This window comes from Carassius auratus, unplaced genomic scaffold (assembly GCF_003368295.1).
Source record: "Carassius auratus strain Wakin unplaced genomic scaffold, ASM336829v1 scaf_tig00216644, whole genome shotgun sequence".
Classification (NCBI taxonomy): domain Eukaryota; kingdom Metazoa; phylum Chordata; class Actinopteri; order Cypriniformes; family Cyprinidae; genus Carassius; species Carassius auratus.
This window is the reverse complement of record NW_020528675.1, coordinates 20,001-45,820: the sequence shown is the minus strand read 5'-3', so window position 1 is coordinate 45,820 and position 25,820 is coordinate 20,001. Positions and strand designations below refer to the sequence as shown.

At 38.5% G+C, this 25,820-nt stretch overlaps 1 pseudogene; it reads right to left on the bottom strand.

Moving 5' to 3' along the window:
• The window catches only part of LOC113098763 (netrin receptor UNC5C-like), an 82,405-nt pseudogene that overhangs the window by 44,136 nt on the left and 12,449 nt on the right, over positions 1–25,820 (bottom strand).

The window sequence follows — 25,820 nt, the reverse complement described above, 5'->3', positions numbered from 1 at the left end:
ATTTTTAGACACAGTGTTTAATCAGAAAAGTGGCCTGCTAATATCTCAAGAAAGCATAGGGGAGAAACAGGAAGTGGCTGGTGCTTTAACTTGGAGAGCATCTTGAGGACGTCACAAAATCAAAGGACTTTGTACAGCAGACAGTTCACTACACAACTGCCTTAAAAACATAAGTGACCAATCACATCTCGACCAATCAGCTGTTGGGACATTTTCTTACACATTTTTAAATGCAAGTTTTAATTCATGCAGGATCTGTGTTTTTTAAAATAATTTTACAGAAATTGTAACTGATTAACATTTTTTTTTATTAAATTATTCAAAATAATTAAGCACATAAATATTGGGTAAAATTGTCGATTTTCAGTGGATGTTTTTTTTTTTAAGCAATGCTATTGCTACAGTATCAGAATGTAATACTGAATGAAACATATATACTTTGTATGTGTGTGTGTGTGTGTGTGTGTGTGTGTACATATATTGCATACACACACATAATTCAAATTGACACTTTTACTGAATTAATCAATAAAATTTTTTATTAAAGACTTACATTTTCACAAAATACATATTCATCAAAGAATCCTAAAAAAAGTACCACGTTTCCACACAAATATGAAGTAGCACCACTGTTTTTAACACTGATAAGCAGCAAATCAGTATATTAGAATGATTTCTGAAAATCATGTGACACTGAAGACTGGAGGAATGATGCTGAAAATTCAGCTGCACATCACAAGAATAACATTTATTTTAACTATATATTCTCATAGAAAGCAGCTCTTTATGAAATAACTATATTTCATAATATTACTGTTCTTCCTGTATTTTTGATTAGATAAATGCAGCCGTGATGAGCAGAAGAGACACTGTACTTTCTCCTGACAGTGTTCTTCACTGAGTTGACACCACTGCATTCTGGGATTGTTTTATAAATGTAGAGCTGCCTTAGAATTGGTCTGGAATTAGATTTTGTTACAGGGTGGCATCATTATCCTGCCTACAGTTTGGAACAGCCAAGTTAATGATGCCTAAAATGCTGCCTAGTTAGGTAGCTCACTAGGTTTACAACAGAAATACATGTCTCGATATACAGAAACTGTTGAGAAGTCATCAGTTCTGCCGCTCAGCAAGAACATATAGCCTTCGCATTACAAGCTCTTCACATATACACAAGATGCCTTAACGCAACAGTATGTCAATCAGGCGAGTGAGACGCAGATGTGTGTGTTTGCGTGTGTAAATGTGTCACAGCGGTGTACCTGAAGGCTGCTGAGAGCTCGTCTGGAGGGAATAGGGTAAAAATATCACCCTCTCATTGGCTCAGCAGGAGGGAAACTCAACCAATCAGCTGCTCACGCTCTCCAGCTGTGACAAACACATTAGCACTCATGCGTGCATGTACCCTATACATTTTACCTGATAACATCTAGCAAAGGTAACCCAAATTCTAGCTGTCAAACTAAACCTTCAGATAACTGTATTGAGTGCTATTGTCACCTTAACTCACACGCACATAGTTCTACAATAGCATTATCAGAAAATGAGTGCCTTCACGGCCCCAGGTACACACACAAACACTCTTGTATTTGATAGTTGTTCTCAATATGCTTGTATTGTCATCCCGCTGTGCTTGTTAGAGAACATATTGTTGTATACAACACCTGTTTCAAATATTCATCTGCAACTCCTCCCGATTCAAGCTCTAAAAACAGTGTACACAGTCCTGCAGATGTGAAACATGAGCTCACACCTACAGCAGTGGACAACAATACTAAGAAAAAAAGAGAATAGTTGATGCACGTTAAATGAAAGACACATATTTCAGATTCTGATGTATTTATAGATCGCTAATCAAATATACTGTAAGTAAATGAGCAACCACTGATCATGTGACTTTTTTACAGACCAGGGTTATTATTTTTAAATACAGACTAAAACTAAAAACCAAATGCTGATGAGGCAACAATTCTCATCATTTGTTTATTTTAAGATGAAGTACTAAAATAACAAAAAAAATACTAAATTACTAAATAGCTAATAAAACGAATGTATATATATATATATATATATATATATATATATATATATATATATATATATATATATATATATATAAGCTTCATGACAAAACACAACAAAATTACTAAAACTGAAACCAAAATTAAAATGAAAACTGAAAGTATAAAAATCTAATTGAATTCAAAATATGAACAAAACATTATAGTAAATATTGTAAATGGTAAATAACAAATATTGAAAATCCACAAATGCATGATAATTTTTCAAACCAAATCAAACATTTGTACCACACTAAACAGAAAATATTAGTAAAAACTTTGCAGACATGACTAAAATTATGTTTTGTATGATCTTAAAAAAATCTGATCTAAATATTTAATCTTAAAGTCCTTAAAATTATTATTATTATTATTATTATTTTGCTGCAATGCCATAGAACATGGTTCACCAAAGAACATTTCAGTGATCAGTTTTTGTTCTTAAAAGAACAACTTTTTTCTTCGAGTGAAGAACATTTGAATAAATCATAGAACCTTTTTCCACTATTAAGAACATTTTCTGGAATAGAAAGTTTCGATGGATTTTAAAGGTTCTTCATGAGAACAAAGATGCAGTAAAGAAACGTCTCATGGTTATGCATATAACCATTGTTCCTCGAGGGAACGAGACGCTGCATCAAAATGCTACAGGGAACATGTTTAGCATGAGTGACTCTGAATACAGTGTGTAATCTGTCCATTGGAAGAGCATTACGTCAACGGCGTGGTGACATAAGCGACCAGGAACTCAAGCTGCCTCAAAACGCTATGGGGAACGAGGTGCCCACGCTGCCAGACCACCAAATCCCTGCCTAGTGTGTATTTGTAGAGCAAAACTTAGGACAAGGAAACAGAAGAGCCGGGCCCTTTGGCTTGCATATCTAGACCATTTAGTCTCATGAAAGTGGAGGGCATGGATCACCCCACAGTGTTGCAGATGTCCAGCATGGAAGGTGGAGTGGGTCAACACTGCAAAAAACCTGGCTTGTAGAAACTCCAGAACTGTACCGACTGGGCAGTTAGCTGGGTCAAGCTGGCGGTCTCTGCACCATGAGGTGAAGAGTTTCCATCTCAGGGCGTACAGTTTCCTCGTTGAGGGAGCTCTGGACTGGAGAATGATCTCTACAACCTCGGTTGAGAGACCAGATACTCTGAGCTGTGCCCCCTCAGGGGCCACACCCATAGTTTCCATAACTCCGGGCGAGGGTGAACTATCGTGCCTTGCGCCTGTGAGAGTAGATCTGTCCTGATCGGAATCTCCCATGAAGAGCCATCGCAGAGGTTAGAGAGGTATACTCGACCCAGGCAGAATGTGGCTACTAATAGAGGATGGACCCCGTCCCGGCGTACTCTTGCCAGAACTCCCGGGGGCAGAGCGATACGGGGGAAAAACGTACAGACGAAGCCTCGGCCAAGTCTGTACCATAGTGTCCAGTCCGAGAGGAACTGGATGAACTAGAGAGAACCACAGGGGACATTGCGATGTCGCCAAGAGGTAAAAAAGCTCTCCATATCTGCTTCACCATCTCGGGATGAAGCCTCAATTTCACGGGCCTTGGCCCATGTGTTGACAGTATGTCTGCTCCCACATTCAATCTCCCAGGAATATACACTGCTCTGAGTGAGAGTGTCCAAGGCACGGAGGCATCGCCGTATGACCTTGATATCTTGAAGTGGGTTCCCTCTCAAGGAAAATCCCTTGGTTTTGAGCCACCACTTGTAGGGGTCTCATGTGCAGCAGGCCAAAGGTATCACGTTGGACGCAGCTGCCATCAGACCCAGCAGTCTCTGAAACTGTTTGACAGTGAGTGACTGGCCTCGATACGAGCAGGAAACAGACGTGCCTGCATCGTGGTCGAATCCCACACTACGCCTAAGTAAGTGGTCCTCTGTAATGGAGAAAGTACACTTTTCTGGCGTTCAGTCTCAAACCACGCTCCCCCATGTGGGCAAGAACGACATCTCGATGTCAGGCGGCCATCTGCTCTGATTGAGCTAAACTCAACCAATCGTTGATATCATTTAGTATGCGGGGTGATTGTGCAAGGCTGAATGGAAGTTCTCGATATCAGTATGCTTCACCCCCGAAAATGAACCTCAGAAACTTCCTGTGTTGTGGAAGGATGGAGACATGGAGACATTGTGGGAAGTCGTGGCCTCGTGGTTAGAGAATCGGACTCACAATCGAAGGGTTGTGAGTTCGAGTCTCGGGCGGCAGGAATTGTGGATGGGGGGAGTGCATGTACAGTGCTCTTTCCCCCCTTAGTACCATGACTCAAGGTGCCCTTGAGCAAGGCATCGAACCCCAAACTGCTCCCCAAGTAAAAAAACAGACAAGTAAACACAGTCTGGAGTGGTAAGAGTCACATAAAAAATGAAAATGATGTAATACACGCGAGCTGCTTAGTCACACAAATAATATTAATTTCCTCAGATATAAATAGCTGCAGCCGCGAGTTCACAGTCAGGGGGGAAGGAACCGCAACAAGGGCTTCCGAGCCACGACAGCGAACTCTAGATCTAGGGAACACAGGTGGAGATAGGAAAAGGCGTCTCCAGCCCATCCCCAGATATGCGGAGAAACACAATCAGCCCCCTTATTTCTTTTTTTGAGAGCTGACTGTGCGAGCTGCGCTCCTCATTAATGCTGCTCCTTATAATATTTAGGCGTAATATGCTTGTGAAACTGATGCTTGTGCAACTGATGTCTGTGCAACTGATGTTTATGCAGCTGATGTTGTGCAACTGCGAGCTCATCGACGCCCTCCGTGTCAATCTCCTCGGAGAAAGAAAGGCGATGCGTCGCGGCCATTACTAGGGGGAAGGACCGCAGCTCAGGCTTCCGAACCCAGAGATCGGGCAGATCTGGTGGGTGAGGTAGAATGACCAAGTATTTATTTTTGGATTGAGGTGCAAAGGTGCAGAAATGAGGTGCATAAACTCAGATTATTGAGGTTTAACAAGTTGATAAAAAAAAGACTGAATCCAAGATTTGGTAATAATACAGGAAAATGAGAAATTTTCAAGCTATTTTTTTTTAATGCCGGTCATTTCTGACCCGGAACATCCCATGCCTGGAAGGTGGGGAAAAAAATCTAAAGTTTTGGGGAAATTGTTATAACCCAATACGTTTTAGTCTAATGCAATGAAATTAACTTATTCTTTTTTTTAAGTCAAAGAAAATCCTCTCCAGATCAAAATGACTGGAAAGAAATAGAGGGTAAAACTGAAGGTGAGAGCTGAATCTTATTTAGAGGCCAGACTTTGCACAGACAAACCACTCATAATTTCTTCAAAAGACACACTAATGTAGTTTTGATTACTTTACTACTACTCTAAAATGTGTTAAATAACAAAACTCACTGAGTAAAAAGTGTGTCCAACTTTCAACGAGTTGTGTACTTTCACCCGTGTGTAAACTGCATGTTTGTAGTGCTCTCTCTTTGAGCGTGACTGACATTTGGTCCTTATCTCTCGCAGCCGTGCCTCTGTGAAGCTCACATTCGGCCCAATCACGGCTGTTTTGGACGGCCTGATTTCTCTCTGCAGGGACTCGTCTGCTGAACAGGATGAAAGAGGCAGAGAGATGCTCTTACGCACCTGCTCATTTTCTCCTGTTGGTGTTTACCGCCAGAACAGAGTTCCTGTACCCGCCGGGCAAACGCAGAATCAACAACCAAACACACACACAGGCTGAAAGCAAAACCAATCAGGAAGTTTTGTGAAATATTTCAATATCTCACAGATAACTGATTTTTATTCATGCCAAAATAGATTATTTATGCATTCGTGTGTGTAGGTGATGGATATTTGATTTGTAAAATAAACACTCTCTCCATCAAAGAGAAGTTTTTATTTAGGACGGAATATACTGATCTGAAGGTTGAGAAACTAGTAAATGTGTAAATGTGCACGTGTGTGCATCTGAAGGTTTAAACGACATTAATTGCATTACTTGGAAGTAAGGATGCACCGAAACTGATACTGCGCTTCTGTACTCATACTCATTAAATTGCTCTGATACCAAAAAACAAAATGAGCCAGACTATACATGTCTCTCTTATTGTGCACACATTGCGCATGTTTTGCTTGCTTGACGTTAAATGCCTTATATTAGTTGCTTTGGAGTATAAGTCACAGCACGTTTCAGATGACAGAAAACATAACTTATATTTCAGAAGATATGTCTATTGCTATTACAAGCTTTATGTATAACCTGCGGTTCCCTGCATTATTACAGGACAACATCTTGTGATTACAGTACTGTGCCGCTGTAATGGAGCAGCTCTAATGTGCACTGTGCTATTAAATTGAAAGATGAAGGTGAATATGAACAGTGAAAATAACAAAAGCTTGTACAATACTTTTTAATTGGCACAATTAAGTGTGAAAATAACTGAAGGAAATTATTACAAATACAATAAAAATACAGGTATCGGTATTAGCAAGTACCAAAATAAAAGTGCCAGTATTGGACTCGTTCTGGAAAATTCGGTATCTGTGCATCCCTACTCAGAGGTAATGAGACAGACTGCAGTAGTTTTACTGTTTTAACAAGTCTCAGAAGAAATAACAAGACATTGTAGAGGAATTTCACAATTATGATGAAATATATAAGCTTAATAGAAATGCCCAAGTCTGTTTGTTCCAGAAATTCCACTCTAAGTGTTGTTATTGAAAGGTAGAAGTGTTTAGGAACAACAACAGCAGAAGACCATGTAAAGTCACAGAGCAGGTCACCGAATGCTAAGGGGGAATGGTGTGTAGGGGTGTCACTAATGCTCTGCTACTTCCATAGCTGAAGAGTGCCAAACTTCCACTGGCATTTATGTCAACACAAAAAAAATATGCTGCAGGAGCTTCATGAATGGGTTTTCAGTTGCATGCAAGCCTTACGTCACTAAGTACAATGTCAAATGTTGTGAAGTGGTGTAAAGCAGCTGACACTGGACTCTGGAGCAGTGGAAACCTGTTCTGTGGAAGTGACGCATCATGTTACCTGCCTGACTGCATTGTGCCAACTATAAAGTTTGGTGGAGGAGAGAGATGGTATAGGGTTGTTTTTCAGGGGTTGGGCCTGGCCACTTATTTCCAGTGAAGGGAAATCTTAAAGCTTCAGCATAATAAGATATTTTGGACAGTTAAGGGAAGACACTTTTCTATTACAGAATGACTGCGCCCCAGTTCACAAAGCAAGCTCCATAAAGAAATGGGTGGATGAGTTTGGTGTGGAAGCCCTGACCTCAACCCCTTCCAACAACTTTGGATTGAACTGGAACAGAGATAGCACGCAAAGCTTTCTCATCCAACATCAGTGCATGACCTCAGAAGTGCTCTACTGGATGAACGAGCAAAAAATCCCACAGAAACACTTTAAAAGCTTGTGCAAAGTCTTCCCAGAAGAGTGGAAACTGTTACAAGTGCAAAGAGGGATCAACTGCATATGTGTTTAGAATCTAATGGAATTTATTTAGACATTGTACTGTGTTTAAATATGTATTATTATATAGAATCTATGTATTTAGAATCTTTCTGCCTATTTTCAAAACATTCTAAACATTCAAACGGCATTAAATATTTTAAGATCATTTAACTCTAGATAAAATTGGGTGAGGATATACTTAAAGTTACACTTTTATTTATACATGGAAGGATGGACAGACAGCTAGACAGACATATACATTTCTTATGATGCAATAAATTAAGCAGTTCAGTAAGCTATTCCTCTTTCTGTCATTCCATTTCAGATTCCAATTACCCTCCTGTGTGTCACGGCCAACTCAATTCAAATTCACACTCATGAATTAAAAGGGAGACGATTCTTTAATCCTGAATTTTGTACCCTGTAGGGAAGGTATTTGAACACTATCAGTAAAGTCTAAGGTCTTTTTTATTCTCCGGTATAAAAACACACTCTCAAACACTACCTGAAATACTACAGAAAGCTCATTTACATGTTTGCTGAAGTTCTTCTTAGCAGAACTCCAGGTGTGCAAGGCCCAAAAGCACAATAACAGCTCTAATTCTTTAGTGTCCTAAACCTTTTTAAACTCACATCTCTTCAGAAAAGATACTCGCGTCCTTTCATGAGCTCTGAAAATTGTACACTGTCTCATTGTGGATTCAAGCAAGCATCGTCGAGCCCTCGCAATCAAGGAACACTCCATATGGGAAATGAAGTGGGTGGCTGTAATATATAGGCTTTGGTGAAGGTACATGAGGCTGAGTTCCCAGCAGAGGCTTGTAAGAACTCACCAATGCTGCTGAAGTGCTCTACATGCGTGCTAAGTGGGCTATCGTGAATTATGCAGCGTATTCAGTGATCGAGCTTATGATCAGCGCATGCAGCACGGCTACTTTAATCTCACACCTGCTTAATTCAGCAGTGCTATGGATGTCTTCATGCACAGGACTGAAGAAACTGATGGAGAGTTTGGGTGTAATGAGAGGAATAATCCACCATGGTCTTCCACCTAGGTTATGTAAAATGCATGATGTTGCCCTGCACTCTGCATAGATGTCCTAGTACAGCAGATTAAATATTAAACATAACTCATAAGGACGGAAAATGCAAGCTTTTGTCTGCATCTATGCTTATGGTCATTCCGAGGAAAAGAACTGGCCAGTCATAACTGAGCACAGTAGTGGTAGCATAGGTATAGTGAAAAAAATAAATATTTACTAATTTAATTTAAAATCACAAACAAATCAATGCATGTTCATTTTGAAGAGTTGTGTATATTATCTGCAGACTTTTGCCCAATTTGACATCTGAGTTACTGTAACAGCACACCTGTGTATCTCTCTATAGAATAAACATCGCTACAACTCAACACTGAGAACATCAGTGTATGCCCTGCAGATATCAATAATCAGACTGTATTTCATCAACTAATAACACTCCAGCGGTGGAGGATTTGAAGCAGAACCCAACACTGTTATTACAGACACCTGGAATTTACTCTCACCTTGAGCTCAAACAAGCACAGAAGATAAAACACACACACACAGCTCGTGATTCACGGAAGAAAAAAAGTCATACAAGTTGAATAAATGTGACAGAATTTAAATTTTAGTGAAAATGTAACTCTTTTATTTGTGAACTGACTTATTGCTTCTCTTAGTTAGATCTGCTACCTCCTCCGAATTCATCATGATGAATCATATTGGATCATCTGGAAATAATGTGTTTCTAACAATCATGCCAGGCCACATTGAGCTGATTTCTTTTGTATCTACAGCGAGATAGAGAGAAAGACAGTAAAAGTAGAATCAGTTTATGTCTCTTTCATCTTTTTGTGATCTGACGCTGCGGATGACAGGCTCCTCCAGAAGTGTCATCTGCAGGCTGAGGTGTGTGTGTGTGTGTGTGGTGTGTGTGTGTGACATAGATATCTGAGGAATGCAGTGAAGAGATTTTTCTATTTTCACAGAGATCCGCCCTGGAATTCTCTCAGCTGGAGGAACTCTTTTCATGAACTTCTTAGAGAAAACAAAACATTAATTCAAACATCACTGGAAAACAAAGCCTACGATTACTAAATATGACAATGCAGAAATATATGAAAGGAAAAATATTTAAATCAATTATCTTTCTAGTAAATCTGGATTATTAACATTTTGCCATAATTTAATTACAAATTAACAAAATTAATCTGTTCATTTGATTAATGATTACATTCATTATTTATTGTTTTAATTATATAAATATGAGTGCTGCTCAAGGACTTCAAGCTATATTTTGGAACACATGTTAATATAGTGAAATATTAATTAAATTAATAAAGGTTTACTCTTTTCTACTGTAACATATAAAAAAATTATAAAAATAAAATAAATTTTATTCCAGTGATGCAAAGCATGGCCCATGGAAGGTCATAACTCCAGTCTTCATGAACCTTCTAATAACATTATAATATGCTGATTTAATTTCTTCTCTTGTTATTAGCAATGTTGAAAACAGCTCAATCATCTAACCATGTTAACTTTAACTCATATAACTGATAGACGAGCAAACTGTCTAACTAAAGTAGGACTGCACCAAGTCTGACCAGCCAGAACCCTTGAAAAACCAACTACTATAAAGATTATGAATATACACAAATACAAACCCAACAGTGTGTCCATATTTCAAAATTCTGTCGTATGTTTGCTTATGTTAATATATTTGTGGTTATTAAAGGGATAGTTCACCCAAAAATGAAAATGTTATGTTTATCTTTTTACCCGCAGGGCGTCCAAGATGTAGGTGACGTTGTTTCTTCAGGAAAACACAACAAAGATTTTTAACTCGAACAGTTGCAGTCTGCTCTGCACATTTTGTATGTTTCTCTTATGGCTTCAGAAGTTTGTTCGTAAGTGCCCTGCAAAATGGACATGGACAGGATATTCCGCCATGATTCCAGTTCTAAGTGAATGTACAGTATGTTCCATTCAAAGTGCGATGAAGTGTGCGAGACGTCAGTTTCAATTGTAATTATTTATACAGAGTTATATGATGTCACACTTGTCCGTGTGTGAAGATGTTGCATATCTCAAATCCATGAATGAATGTTCCCGAAGTGAGGCAAACTTCACCAGATTTCCCCTCACAGGAAGTAGGGAGTACTGAACACTGTGTAGGGACCATGTCAATGGGAACAGAGTTCATGCATGAAGCTCACTTCTAATGAGCTGATTATCTGAATCACATGCAATATATGCAGAGCTGGGGGGCGAGATACTGGAATTGAGAACCGCTGATGGAAGTGAATGGGAATCACGGCTTTGAGAGTAAAAAAAAAAAACATACACAAACAAAACCAAATTAAACCCTGCAGCTCGTGTCGATACATTGATGTGATGTGACACGAAACGATAGGTCTGTGCAAGAAACTGAAAAGTATTTTTTTCATTTTTTCTACAATCTCAATTAGGAGTGTCAATGCTCCATTTGATAGATAGGTGGAGGTAATGCACTAATAAGTCTGCGCTCTGCCATAAAGCAAGATGAAGAAGTAGACGCATCATGCGCAACTGTTGTGAATGCGTTTAGGACAGTTTGGACATTGCAGTGAAAATCAGATATAAATACTATTCAGTTTAATGCACAGACAGATTGTTTCGTGTCTTTAAACATCAGTATATGGTCACGAGCCACAGGGTTAGACTTGGTTTTGTTTGTGTATGGTTTTTGACTCTCAAAGCCGTGATTCCCATTCACTTAAATTATATGATTGACAGGCTGCAACGCATTAAGTTAAAAATCTTCATTTGTGCTCTACTGAAGAAAGTCACCTTCATCTTGGATGCCCTGGGGGTAAGCAGATAAACATCACAGTCCAATTTTGGGGTGGATTATCCCTTTATTTCACCACTCTAGACTGGTTTAAATCATTAAAAAAACCTACATTCAAACAAAATGGCAAAAATAAACAAATAAATAAATACATGAACAAAAAAAAAAGATTCAGTCCAATGTGGTATTTCAAGCAAATAAATGATATGCTGTACGAATAATGATAATTATATACATATAAATATACAGTATATAAAATAATTATATACTGTACGTGTGTGTGTTATGATTTTGCTTGATATTCAGCCATGTAACTAGGAGGACATTCAACAACAAAAAAAAGATTAAACACAAAAACCATCATATTGTTAAAAAGACTGAATCCTATTAATCTGTTATAGTGTTTGTATAATCATCTGTCAGTAGATTACTAGTGTAACAACCACTCAGCACTCTCAAGCACACTAAACTTACAACATTACAAACACACACACACACACACACACACACATCGTGTAGCCTGTGTTATTGACTGCTTGGCATTAGTAGTCTCATTAACATAATTGGCACAATTGCTGTTGTTAATTAAGTCAGTGAAACTACCAGTTGACAGACCCCCCCCCCCCCCCGCCCCCACACACACACATGCACACACACACACACACACACTGCAATGCAATGTGCTCAACTTGACCTACTGTTTCTAGTGTGATGGATAATGCTTGAAAACAAATGTCAGGAATTTTCCCATATCATATTCATTATTTGATTTGAAATTTGATTCAACTTTAAGTTTTTATTTCTGACAAGTAAAATAGAACTAACCAATTTAACCCTGTAAAGCCTGACATATTGAAGAATAGTAAGAAAATCAATTTCTTTGAAATGGAGCATTAAATCTAAACAGAACATTAAAAAATCTATTAGTGTTTTTTGTTGCATATCATATTTGATACATCAGGTTTTAACGGCTCATATAGTATGATATAATGAGAAATTTAACTAATACTCCATGAGAGAAAAAAAAACACCCCAGTTTTATTAAGAGGCTCAAACTGAGCAAAAATATGCAAATTGCAGCAGTTGCTAAAATGTATATGATAAAAGTAAAATGAAATTCTGATGCTATAATGTAAAATCAATGAGATCTTGATGACAGTATAGTAGACGACCAAGAGAGATTGCATATAAATATCAGTTGCCACTCTATATCTTCCAATTATATCTCAGTAAGATAATATTTAAATGTTTTAAAAGTTTTATGATCAAAGCTCTGTAGTTTCAAGAAATATACTGTAACACAATGAACAATGATGACTGAGAGATGAACAAATATACAGTACATCTGAACATTATTTTTCTAAAAATGAGGTTTGGATAATCAAGTAAATCTACAATACTTCAGTCCAGTAAATTATCATCTTTACTAACAATATAAAAGTTACGCCTACTTTACAAAAATCAGAAAAATTTCACAGGAGAAAGACACAAGCTGTAGAGGGATGTTTTTAAAATGACACCAAAATGCTTTTTGCTAAAATTATGAACTATCAATCAGACAACAGAAAGCATGTAGTAGATTGTGAACAACATGTTTTTTCAGCTAAATTTGATTGAAAGTATATATTTGAGGGCTAAATATTATATGTAGTGATGTCATGTAACAACAACAAACAGTTTAGAAAGTATATAGCTAAAAATAGTTGACATCTTTCAGCGTAAACTGGTATTCTATTAAGAACACAGCCCTCAAATCTCCTTTTTTTGCCATAAACCTCCTTATGTTCTGATCCCGACACTGATCTCTGATCAACTTCCTGTTCCTGCTCAGGTTGGAGAGGTGTGTGTGAGATCTGAGCGTGTTTCTGAAGAGCAAATGGCTGTGTGAATATTTCAGCAGATAAAGTGGTTCTGTCTGTTTCTTTTGTGTTGCCATCAAAGCTCTGCCGCTGACTTAAATAAAGACGCAAGAGCGGAAAAATTCCTCTGCGCAGTTGGGCGGATGGAAAATGATCTCTCTCTCTCTCTCTCTCTCTCTCTCACACACACACACACACACACAGAATGAGGGAGGGTTGTGGGCCGTTGAACAGACAGAACTGGGCCATCGGAGCATGTCACCGAGTCCCAAAGCTATATATACCTTTCACACACACACACACACACACACACACACAGGTTTTAAGCAAGTGTCACTATTAGTTTTTCTTCCAGACATGAGAGATTCCTTAAATCACAAATTAATTTCTAAATGATCAAACTGCTGGACATTTTCATGTGATGACATCAAATCACAGATACGTTTTCACATCTGATCATTTCTTAATCGATTCCATGTGATAAAAGGTCTTATTTGTATCTACGGTATAATTATTTTCCCTAAGAAGTTCTATAAGAAATATCTGAAACAAAGATGATACTTAAATAAAGCATAATGAGGTCTCCGCTGAGTTACGAAAGAGCAACTTTTGAGTGATTAGAGAGAAGAGGAGAGAACCTATGATGAGAGGAGAACCGAGGAGAGATGAGATGAGGCCGTATTGAGCTGTTGTTGTGCTGTGTCTCGCTCTCTGAGGGGAGAGACGGTCATTAATCACAACACAGATGCACCGAGAACCTCCAGAGATCACAAACTCCACAGAGACACACACACACACACACTGCATTACTCCAGCTCTGTGTGTAACCTTCATCTGTTAAAACAATGAAATGAACATATATGTGTAGTTTCAGCATTAACCATTTAAAATAAAGCTTTTCTCAGCAGTTATCAAAATTGATTCAGACACTTTTTATGAATCAGTCAGTATCTTGTGTAATTAATTCATTTGATTCGATTAATTAATCTGCAACATTATTATATCTTACATAATTTAACAGTTACGTGAAATGTCCTCATATAGCCTGATCTTATGGCACAGTTGTGTTTATGAATGGTTAGAGGAATGAAAAAAAAAAAAACAGAAAGGGAGAGTGAAAAAACATGAGAGCAGGAGAGTGATAGTGTGTAGAGATAAATGACAGCTGCAGACAGCAGGGCCAGATTTGCGGTCACGGGTCATCATGGGGATCAGGTGTGTTTAGCGTGTGTGATTCGTCCCTTGAGTCCTGCATAATGAACACACACTTCCTCACGAACACCACATGTTAAGGGTACTACACACACACACACACACTGAAACACTTCTTCCTGACCTCTGCACTCACTTGAAAGCTTAAACACACCTCACACACTCAGCTTCACCTTGCCAACTTTACCTTTAATATAAAGCCTCTTTAATGCTTCTTTACAGCACTTTAGGTTTAGCAGAGAACACTGTTCTTGTCAAGAAATATTATTGCTTCTATCAGTATCAGTGGCGTAGCCACGGGTGTGCCTGTGCCATAAAAATAAAAATAGATGCAGAATTATTTTTTATAGTCTCAATAAAAAATGCTTACTAAACTTGGGCTATTGTTGTTTAGAATATATATATATATATATATATATATATATATATATATTGTTCGCGACTCGGCTGATTCAGATCGGCACCTCGGAGCATGTTCGCGACTCGGTTGATTCAGATCGGCACCTCGGAGCATGTTCGCGACTTCGGTTGATTCAGATCGGCACTTCGGAGCCTGTTCGCGACTCGGTTGATTCAGATTCGCACTTCGGAGCCTGTTCGCGACTCGGTTGATTCAGATCGGCAACTTCGGAGCCTGTTCGCGACTCGGTTGATTCAGATCGGCACTTCGGAGCCTGTTTCGCGACTCGGTTGATTCAGATCGGCACTTCGGAGCCTGTTTTGGGACTCGGTTGATTCAGATCGGCACTTCGGAGCATGTTCGCGACTCGGTTGATTCAGATCGGCCACTTCGGAGCCTGTTCGCGACTCGATTGATTCAGATCGGCACTTCGGAGCCTGTTCGCGACTTCGGTTGATTCAGATCCGCACTTCGGAGCCTGTTCGCGACTCGGTTGATTCAGATCGGCACTTCGGAGCCTGTTCGCGACTCGGTTGATTCAGATCGGCACTTCGGAGCCTGTTCGCGACTCGGTTGATTCAGATCCGCACTTCGGAGCCTGTTTTGGGACTCGGTTGATTCAGATCGGCACTTCGGAGCATGTTCGCGACTCGGTTGATTCAGATCGGCACTTCGGAGCCTGTTCGCGACTCGATTGATTCAGATCGGCACTTCGGAGCCTGTTCGCGACTCGGTTGATTCAGATCCGCACTTCGGAGCCTGTTCGCGACTCGGTTGATTCAGATCTGCACTTCGGAACCTGTTCGCGACTCGGTTGATTCAGATCGGCACTTCGGAGCCTGTTCGCGACTCGGTTGATTCAGATCGGCACTTCGGAGCCTGTTCTGGAACTCGGTTGATTCAGATCGGCACTTCGGAGCATGTTCGCGACTCGGTTGATTCAGATCGGCACTTCGGAGCCTGTTCTGGGACTCGGTTGATTCAGATTGGCACTTCGGAGCCTGTTCTGGGACTCGGTTGATTCAGATCGGCACTTCGGAGCCTGTTCGCAACTCAGTTGATTGATTCAGATCGGGACTTCGGAGCCTGTTCTCGACTCGGTTGATTCAGATCGGCACTTCGGAGCCCGTTCGCGACTCGGCATGTTTGAGATTTTTTCTAAATTCAGATCTGGACATCTAAGCAGTAAGTGTTTGTCAAACAGTTAATTGGTGATGAATGAATATTTGGACTTGAGGCTTTTTTTTACCTGTCGATTCAGCATGTACATGGACCCACCGGGTGGACACACTCCAGACTTAATCATCAGTAGGGCTCTAAAATTTTCATCCATTGTTACAGTGGCGTAATTTTTGATTGCACATTGCTAGCTAGCAATATGTTGCAGACAGGGGCGTCGCACCCGTGGGGGATGTGGGGGTTTTAACACCCACACTTTTCCCGGTGAGAGGGTTCGATTCCCGCACATTTTCTGCAGTTTTTCAGCAGTTTTGCACAAACGCCTTATACAGTCGTCCCTCCGTTTCTCTGACCGCTCTGTGTCTGCGCTCGCCGCGGCTGCCTCCTCCCCCCTCCCTCTCAAATGACACCGGCTTTGAGTGTGATCGGCTGATGATTGGCTGTTCTGCCTTAAGTTCCGCCTCTCTTGGGGTGTTATCGGTCAGCCCTAGTGAGGAGGCGGGAACTTATGGTTATTTACATCTCCCTTTTCCGGGTACTTTGAATGAGTGTTTATGCTTTAGAGGTTTTTAAATAAGCTTGATATGTGTTTGGGAAGATGTTTTGTTAATCGTTTTGTTGACATGTCGAGTGTTTTCGGTATTATATTTCGTTTTTTAGACTAATGCTAATTGCTATTATTGGGATATTGTTTGCATACCTGTTGAAGAACTATGAAATAAAAGTGTATATTATTTTAATGTTTAAAAACAATAAATTGTTACATTATTTATACCACCAGAGAAAAAGCTTTTTGTGGGCGTTTTTTTCTCCCCTTTTCTGATTTTTTTTTCTTTTTTCTTTTTTTTTTTTTAATGTATGATTATTTTTTTCCCAGCCAAACGCTGCAAGCCGGAAATCCCGCACAGTGCCAGAGAACTTTAAGCCCTGCATTTTGTACCCCTCTGTCAATGTGTTCATAATTTTTATTGTTTATAAACAAACCACATCCATCCCCCACACTTTTGAAAAGCTTGCTACGCCCCTGGTTGCAGAGCTCCTTTCTTAATTTTTTTTTAGCAAAAAACCTTGGCTTGATGAACAGCCAGACACAAGGCCTTATAGCGTTACACCTGATGAGGATGTTTCTCCCTCCCCGGGCCCAACATCAACAGACAGTGTTGCCAGATTGGAAAATGTCCAAGTATTGTACCATAAGTTCAAAGTTATCGTATTTGGAAGAAAATGATTACATTTAACCATTAACTACATTTTGACATGACCTGCAAATTAACACTAGGAGTATGGTTGGACGGAAGCAGTGTTACAAAAATACTATCCCATAATTTTGCACAGTAATCTGACAATAAATGTGGTACACCCAGATTTTCATATGCACACTCTTTTCTGGCTACACTACTGATCAGTATTGATTCTAAGTGCAAACAGTTGAATAAATGTTCCTGTTCCATGTGTGTTATTTGAAGTGTAAAGCTGTCTAAATTATTAGCGTATTGTTTAGATCAGGGTTCGGCAACATTTTCGGCATGACATACTCATTTTAATTTTTCTATTAAACCACTGTGCCAATGCACCAATGATTTCTGTACATTTTTAAATGATACGATAAAAAACAATAACCCTTTTTGATTTTCATGTAAATAGATTCTAAGGATTTTTTCTTACATTTTTTTTTTTTTTACTTTTCAAAAGTTTCTTGAATAACAGATATACAGTGAACACCACTGTAACCATTCAGTTTAATCACCGTTCTATATTAATGCACTGCTTTAATTTATGTGATAAACACACACACAAACACACACACAGAGACCTGAGATCGCACTTTCCATATAAAATGTGAGTTATTTGAGCTGTAAAGTTTTTTTTTTTTAACTTAAAAGCAGTTAAAATCAAATGAAAAAATATATAAAAAAATGTACTTGCATTAAAGATATAACAGATTCAAAAGTTTGGGGTCAGTAAGATAAATCTACTAGCTTTAAACAATCTATAATTTAAAGATTTTTTTTTATATTTATTGTATATCTTTTTGTTAACAATTTTAGTAGCATAACTGTCTTCAACATGGATAAAAATCAGCAATGTTTCTTGAGCAGCAAATCAGCATATAAGAATGATTTCTGAAGGATCATGTGACTCTGAAGACTGGAGCAATTCAACTTTGCATCACAGAAATAAATTACATTTCAAAATACATTCAAATAGAAAACAGCTATTTAAACTTCTATGTAAAATTACAGTTTAAAATTACATTCTCTCAAAGCAAGTGCAATTATTCAGTGGTTTTACATTCACACATTTTAGCTTTTATATAAGTGACTTACAGTACAGTGCAATCAAGCTACACATTTTTTTTTTTTTTTACCAGTATGTGTGTTCCCTGGGAATTGAACCCATGATTTTTTGTGTTACTAACACAGTGCTCTACCACTAAGCCACAGGAACATTCTTTTAACTTTTAAATGCAAGCACATTTATGCATACATTTATATACAACAGGTTCAAATCATATTCAAATGCTATTGGTCAATGGACACATACTTACAGATATTAATTTATGACTTTGACCTGGTGTGTGCGTATGCATAGCTGTCAAAATGTGCGTGTCAGCATGTGTACTGAATTAACTCGCCTCGGACACAATAACTCACTCCATCTCCAGACGCATTTCTGAAATTTACACACACGCTGACACATTACCAACATACAGAACATCAGCACATTTAATTAATGGCACCCCATAAAAGTCTGTTACCGTAAACCATCTCCATCTTCATTAGCCAAAAACACAGTAAAGTGCTTTTGCTCTGAGCTAATGAAGAAGATATTAATTCCTGTAACTGTGAGGCTGCAGGAGCATCAAACACACTGCTGGAAGCTATCGACAGCTTTCTGTTGAACGTGTGTGAGAGGTAGTGCTAAGGAAAAGCTAAAACAGGCAATGTTTCTAACTTAACTACATTTGTCAGTAGCGTGACAGCAGCTTAGCAGTTTTCAAATAGTGCAGCTTTTCTACTAACAAGCTATTTTTCCCAACAAGCACCTGTGTAAAGCACACGGTTCAGTTATATTCTCCCACCGCACACCCAAAATAAGTCCAAACCACCGTCAACACTAAGCAATTACAAACCCAAAACACTATTATTTTAACCTAAACACAGTACATTCTGGAAAGGAGAGACCGGGGCTAGTTGTCACATCTGCACGAATGTGTGTTTTCTCAAGCAGTGCTTTTGAGTGTTGCTTTAAAACACCAAGAGCAGACAATCTTACTGGTCTTATTCATATAAATTATACTATTTTACATAGTAATTTCATACAACTTATGACTTGCAATTCAATGGACACATACTTACAGATATTAACTGTTAGTACTGAAATATATACATCTCAGAGAGAACGGATTACTCACTAATCTTCTAATTTTTTATTAATGATTCTATTTTTAAATTATTGTCTTTATTATTTTTGTTCTGAAATTAATTTAAGCCTGTGCAGGTTTCCATTGTAAAAATATATAGGTTTCCATATAGTGTGACAAAATGCCTCGCTATGGCATGTCATAAATAAAGCATATGTTCAATGAACTGTATCTTTTTGTCCTATAGGCAATAACAGTGGAAATGTTCAATAGTTTTTTTGCAGCCCAGACTTTAATAAGAAAACTGAAATTGACTTTCAAATATACACTTAGCATGAGAAATATTCACCGGAGTAAAAAAAAGAAAAGAAAAAGTGACAACTAGCTCCGGTCTCTTCCACAAAGAAAATGCATAGAGCATTTTAGATTTAAAAAAAAGACGTGAAACATGACATAATTTTTTTAAAAAAAATTAGCATATTAGAATGATTTCTGAAGGATCATGTGACACTGAAGAATGGAGTAATGATGCTTTGATAACAGGAATAAATTAGATTTTCAAATATCTTCACATAGAAAACAGTATATTTTACAATGTTACAGATTTTCCTGTATTTTTGACCAAACAAATGCAGCCTTGGCGAGTATAAGAGACTTTAATCTTTGAACTGACTAAGTGACTAAGTATCTGTAATTTGTCCTGTTAATTACAGGAAGAAAAAACTGGCAGTGTTCCTGAGAATGCGCCATATAGTTATGAAAAGTGCACCGTTGACTGTATAAATGACTTAAACTACTTTAAATTATGAGTATCTGGGAGCTTAGAAAACCACAGTTACAGAGCAGCTTCGACACATTATTATGAAATACAGTTTGAGTCTCAGTGTGTGTGTGTTTATGTGCGTCTCTGGAGTGCTTCAAGTGCATCTGCATGTGTGTTTCCCACCACGTCCTGATGGTTTCTGCAGATTTTACGGATGTTATGAATAGCATTTACCATTCATTGTACAAACAGAGCTCCCTCAGTACATAAACTCCTGCCACTGTATTACGCTTTACACGTGTATGTGTGTGTCAGAGGGCAAGAATATAATTGTATAAAGTGACTGTATAAAGTAGAGGTCTTTGGTCTCTAACTATGGCCCGCCGGTGTATCCAGGTTAACTTGAATGTATATTACATCCTATCACCATGGAAACAGTGTGATTTTAATGAGGGCTCTGTGATTGGCTGGGTCTCGTCTTTCTGCACTGTTATTTTCGACCGTTCTGGCTCCGTAATGGCTGCGGCTCACGCTGTGGGTGTTCAGAAAATAAGCCCAGTAAACACAGAGGTCATTCGCTTGAATAGTTCAGAAAAAGCAAATGATATTTACATGAAAATGTATATCCTGACCGGGTCATGGTGTTCCCAGCACCCTCCGGGAACATGAGGGGACGGTACAAAGGTTGTTCAGTCTAGACGGAGTCAGAGAGCGGAACAGAGAGAAATTGCAGCACTTGGTGGAATTCACATGGCTCTTCTTCACATCTCAACTTACTCGGCCCCGAATGTGTGTGTGTCCTCTGGGAGCCGCAGCTGTCGTTTACGGCTCTTCTGGGAACCCTTGACCTCCAGGTCAAAATAAGGAGCATAAACTACTCTGAAGGGTCTGTACACACGTACTGTGCAATGACAGACAAACTCAGACAAACTGTGCATAAGATCATACATACATACATACACAGAACTACAGCATACAGCAGCAGTCTAACGCTTAGACATACTGTCCACATTATATATATATATATATATATATATATATATATATATATATATATATATATATATATATATATATATATATATATATATATATACACTCACCTAAAGGATTATTAGGAACACATAATAATACTGTGTTTGACCCCCTTTCTCCTTCAAAACTGACTTAATTCTATGTGGCATTGATTAAACAAGATGCTGAAAGCATTCTTTAGAAATGTTGGCCCATATTGATAGGATAGGGTCTTGCAGTTGAGGGAGATTTGTGGGATGCATATCCAGGGCACGAAGCTGAAAGATGCTCTATTGGGTTGAGATCTGGTGACTGTGGGGGCCATTAAAGTATATTGAACTCGTTGTCATGTTCAAAAAACCAGTTTGAAATGATTCAAGCTTTGTGACATGGTGCATTATCCTGCTGGAAGTAGCCATCAGAGGATGGGTACATGGTGGTCATAAAGGGATGGACATGGTCAGAAACAATACTCAGGTAGGCCGTGGCATTTAAACGATGCCCAATTAGCACTAAGGGACCTAAAGTGTGCCAAGAAAACATTCCCCACACCATTACACCACCACCACCAGCAGCCTGCACAGTGGTAACAAGGCATGATGGATCCATCTTCTCATTCGGTTTACGCCAAATTCTGACTCCAGTCTTCAACTTTCCAATTTTGGAGAGCTTGTGCAAATTGTAGCCTCTTTTTCCTATTTGTAGTGGAGATGAGTGGTACCCGGTGGGGTCTTCTGCTGTTGTAGCCCATCCGCCTCAAGGTTGTGTGTGTTGTGGCTTCACAAATGCTTTGCTGCATACCTCGGCTGTAACGAGTGGTTATTTCAGTCAAAGTTGTTCTTCTATCAGCTTGAATCAGTCGGCCCATTCTCCTCTGACCTCTAGCATCAACAAGACATTTTCTCCCACAGGACTGCCATATACTGGATGTTTTTCCCTTTTCACACCATTCTTTGTAAACCATAGAAATGGTTGTGTGTGAAAACTGCAGTATCTGAGCAGATTGTGAAATACCCCCCCGACATGCATAACATGTGTCCAAACTGTTAGACAGTAAATCAGTCCGTCAAGTAAGTGTGTTATTCTATCCTCCAATTATACTTTCACACTTCTTCTCTATTTTTATACAGTTCATGAGACCTCAGTGGAACCAATACTCCAGAAAGATACGAACAAAGTCTGCCTGTGTTTGTCTGTCTACACACATACAGTGGCACAAATATGTATTCGGACACTGCTGCATTATAAAAAAAAAGGAAGTGGAGGGGTCTGCATTCAAAAGATGTGCAAGCTTTTCTCAGAACAAACTTCACGTTCCTGAGCCACTTTTTTCAACGATATTTAACCAGCTGCTCTCAAGGTCATTTTTCATGGATGTATGAAGTCAGATATGCTCAAGTTCACACAGTGTCCCTGGCAGAATAACCTCATATTAACAGATGAACAATGCCTGACAACAACAAAGTGTCCAAGACTTTTCCTCTTCATTTTGAATAATACATTTATAGTTTCATATTTTGAAAGTAGAGGGATTGCTTCGAACAAGTAACTTAGATACTATTCAAAACATGTTGCTTTAATATCTGTATAAAATCTTGCTCCTCACACATGTATACATTTTTTAAACAAAACATTTTAACTTTCACACAAAATCTGTTGCTCCATCAATGTTCAATAAACACAGACACACATATATATTAATTCATTTATATATTTTTTTGCAATCATACACTATGGGAGTAGGGGAAAAAATTCTTAAAGTATGCCTTCAGCCCTGTTGTACTAATATGAATAAGAGCTGCCACTTTAACATGTTAATTAGTGCAATTAATTATATATATTAAAAATAGTTTGACAGCTGGTAACACAGGAGAGAGCTTTACATTCATTCCTATGGGCAAAGCTGGTGTGTGTGTGTGTGTGTGTGTGTGTGTGTGTGTGTGTGAGTTTGTACCTCAGCAGGTGGTATGCCCTCAGGTGGGCGGCACTGCAGAAGCACTTCCTGTTCGAGGGACACCTCCTTCCCCAAGGGTTCCTGCTCAAACGTCTTCCTCAAGACTGTGGAGAATGGAGAAAGAGAGGCGACTCATTTACTTACACTTCATTAGTCACATAGAAACAGTGCAGAATATTTCTTACATTTCACATGGTCATTTTATCAGTTTATTTCCGGGTTTAAATGGAAAAATACCAGATGTTCTCTCAGACTTATATAATAAGTAGCGCAGGATTCATTCTCGCACTGCAGTTAATCTCATTGTGATGTTTTCAGTGTGTGATTGGGTTCTTCACACAGGTGAAGAGTACAGCTCACAGAACATGAGAATAAAGCTCATATCTGCCATATTCTCAGGTCAAAGCAAGCATTTGTGCTACTCGTTCGCTTTATTACCTCATAATGTTCACATGCGGTTGTAAATATCTGTTTTTCCCTGTTGGTTTCTGTGTGTGTGTGTGTGTGTGTGTGTGTGTGTGTGTGTGTGTGTGTGTGTGTGTGTCTGTGAGTGGGTGTTGAACACAGAAGGCCAAACTCATCTCATCTTTAACACATCCTTCTCTCACACCTCGTGTGTGAACCTGTGAATTGTAAATGCCGAGATTTGTGTGAATAGTTGTGGAGGGGGTGAATATGTGAATACCAAACCTCTTTCTCTCTGTTGCTTTGTGAGATTTATGATGAAGTTAAAATGCCCCTATTATGGATTTTCGAAAATTACCATTCATGCAGTGTTTAACACAGTTCTAAGTGAATGAAAACATCCATCCCAAGTTTTCAATCTGAAAGTGCACCATGTATAAAGTTATTGTCACTCAAAAGAAAGAGTTGACTCTGAATCATTGAAATGAGTAGTTTTTAAAACGAATCCCAAGCCGTTTCATGTTGACGTCAACATGAAACATGAGCATATTGGCCACCCACCTCTTGGTCTTTTCGCTTGGTCTGAATGAAAATGCTAATTCATTCTTTGCCACTAGGTGTCAAAAATATCTGTTTCTCCGGTAACGCTGTACACAAAACAGCACTGTGCTCACAAACACTGCTTTACTAGGCATTACAGACATGATGTAATTAAAAAAATGATAGGTAAAAATTGATAGCCTGAATGCACTGTAAGTCGCTTTGGATAAAAGCGTCTGCTAAATGCATAAATTTAATTTAATTTAATTTAAATGAGTCCATTCAGACCAATCACCGCAGATTAGCATCACTCAAAGCAGGGGTTTGCAAAAATGAATCACTGAGCAAGTAAGGTAAAAATAAATGCATAATATTAGACAATGAAAATGTTGTTGTTTTTTTAACATTGCATGCATGTCAACCTGTTGTTGGGGACTACCAAAACCAAAATATGAAGCTTTCATAACCCATAATAGGGGCACTTTAAGACTTTCATATCTGTTCACTTCTTTGCTGAATGTCGTACGTGGAAGCCGTCCAGGCGGATGACGTAAGACATAGACGTTGTGTGATTAGTGACGAATGCAGAGACAAAACGCTGTTCATGAATTAGAAGCACAGAATGAGGACTTGTAAAGAAAAATGTCGGAGGATTTAAAAATAAGCCAGGAGGAACTTTGTTTCCTTTGCTCCTGCATTTGGTCATCCTATGTCATCTGCCTGCACGATGTCCGCATACAACAGACAGCGGAAGTGAGAAAAAAGTGTTTATTACGTTCCAAATCTGGATATTTATCATACAAAGATGCATTGATTCGTTAAAGGAGGCCTTTATTCAGTCCCCGGAGCCGTTTGAGGGACATTTTATTACAGATGCGCGCACTTTATTTCACGTCTTCTGAACGGTTGACAACCAACACCTGCTTACCCCCACTGAAAGACTTGGAGGGGCCAGGACAATTTTTAATATAACTCCAGTTGTATTCGTCTGAAAGAAGAAAGTCACATACACCTAGGATGCTTTGAGGGTGAATAAAACACAGGCTATTTTTCATTTTTGGGTGAACTAACCCTTTAATAATAATAATAATACAGACGGAGGGACGGTCAGGAAGACAGACAGACAGAGCTGGGTAGATTATTTACAAATTGTAGTCCATTACTGATAACATTAGGAAAACTGTATTTGGTAATGTAATTTATAGGTTACTTATTTTAGGTAATATATTCTGGATACTTTTTAGATTATTAGTATTATTTCTTTTTTTATCTAACTTGCTTTACACTTACCACAAAACATGCTATATCGATATAAAAGCAAATAAAAAGAAAATATTTTAACGTTTTTGATCATAAAGTGCATTAAATATTACATTAAAACAAGGTTTCCTAAACTGGGCTTAATGCAGTGGGTTTGTGAGTTGATAAAAAGCTAATAATTCATTAAATCATGGAAGTGTAAAATAAATTATTTAAACACTTGAACACTAAAAATAGAAATATTTTATTTGTTTAACTGCATTTCAATGAGACCATAACCAGACATCAGGGAACTGTGAACAAGTGAATGGGTTGTTAGATTATTAAAATATTAACTGACTAAAATGTTTAGGATTCCCTGCATTACATGAATATTTCTTCTCCAGACTTCCAAAATTAACAAATCCTGAAGGTTATGATGACTACAGTGTTTTGCGGTTATACATCACCACTGTTTAGTAACTTGCATAATTATTTGTTTCATACAATTTTTAATTGCTTGAGAGGTGCTTTTTCACCCAAATTCAGAAGCA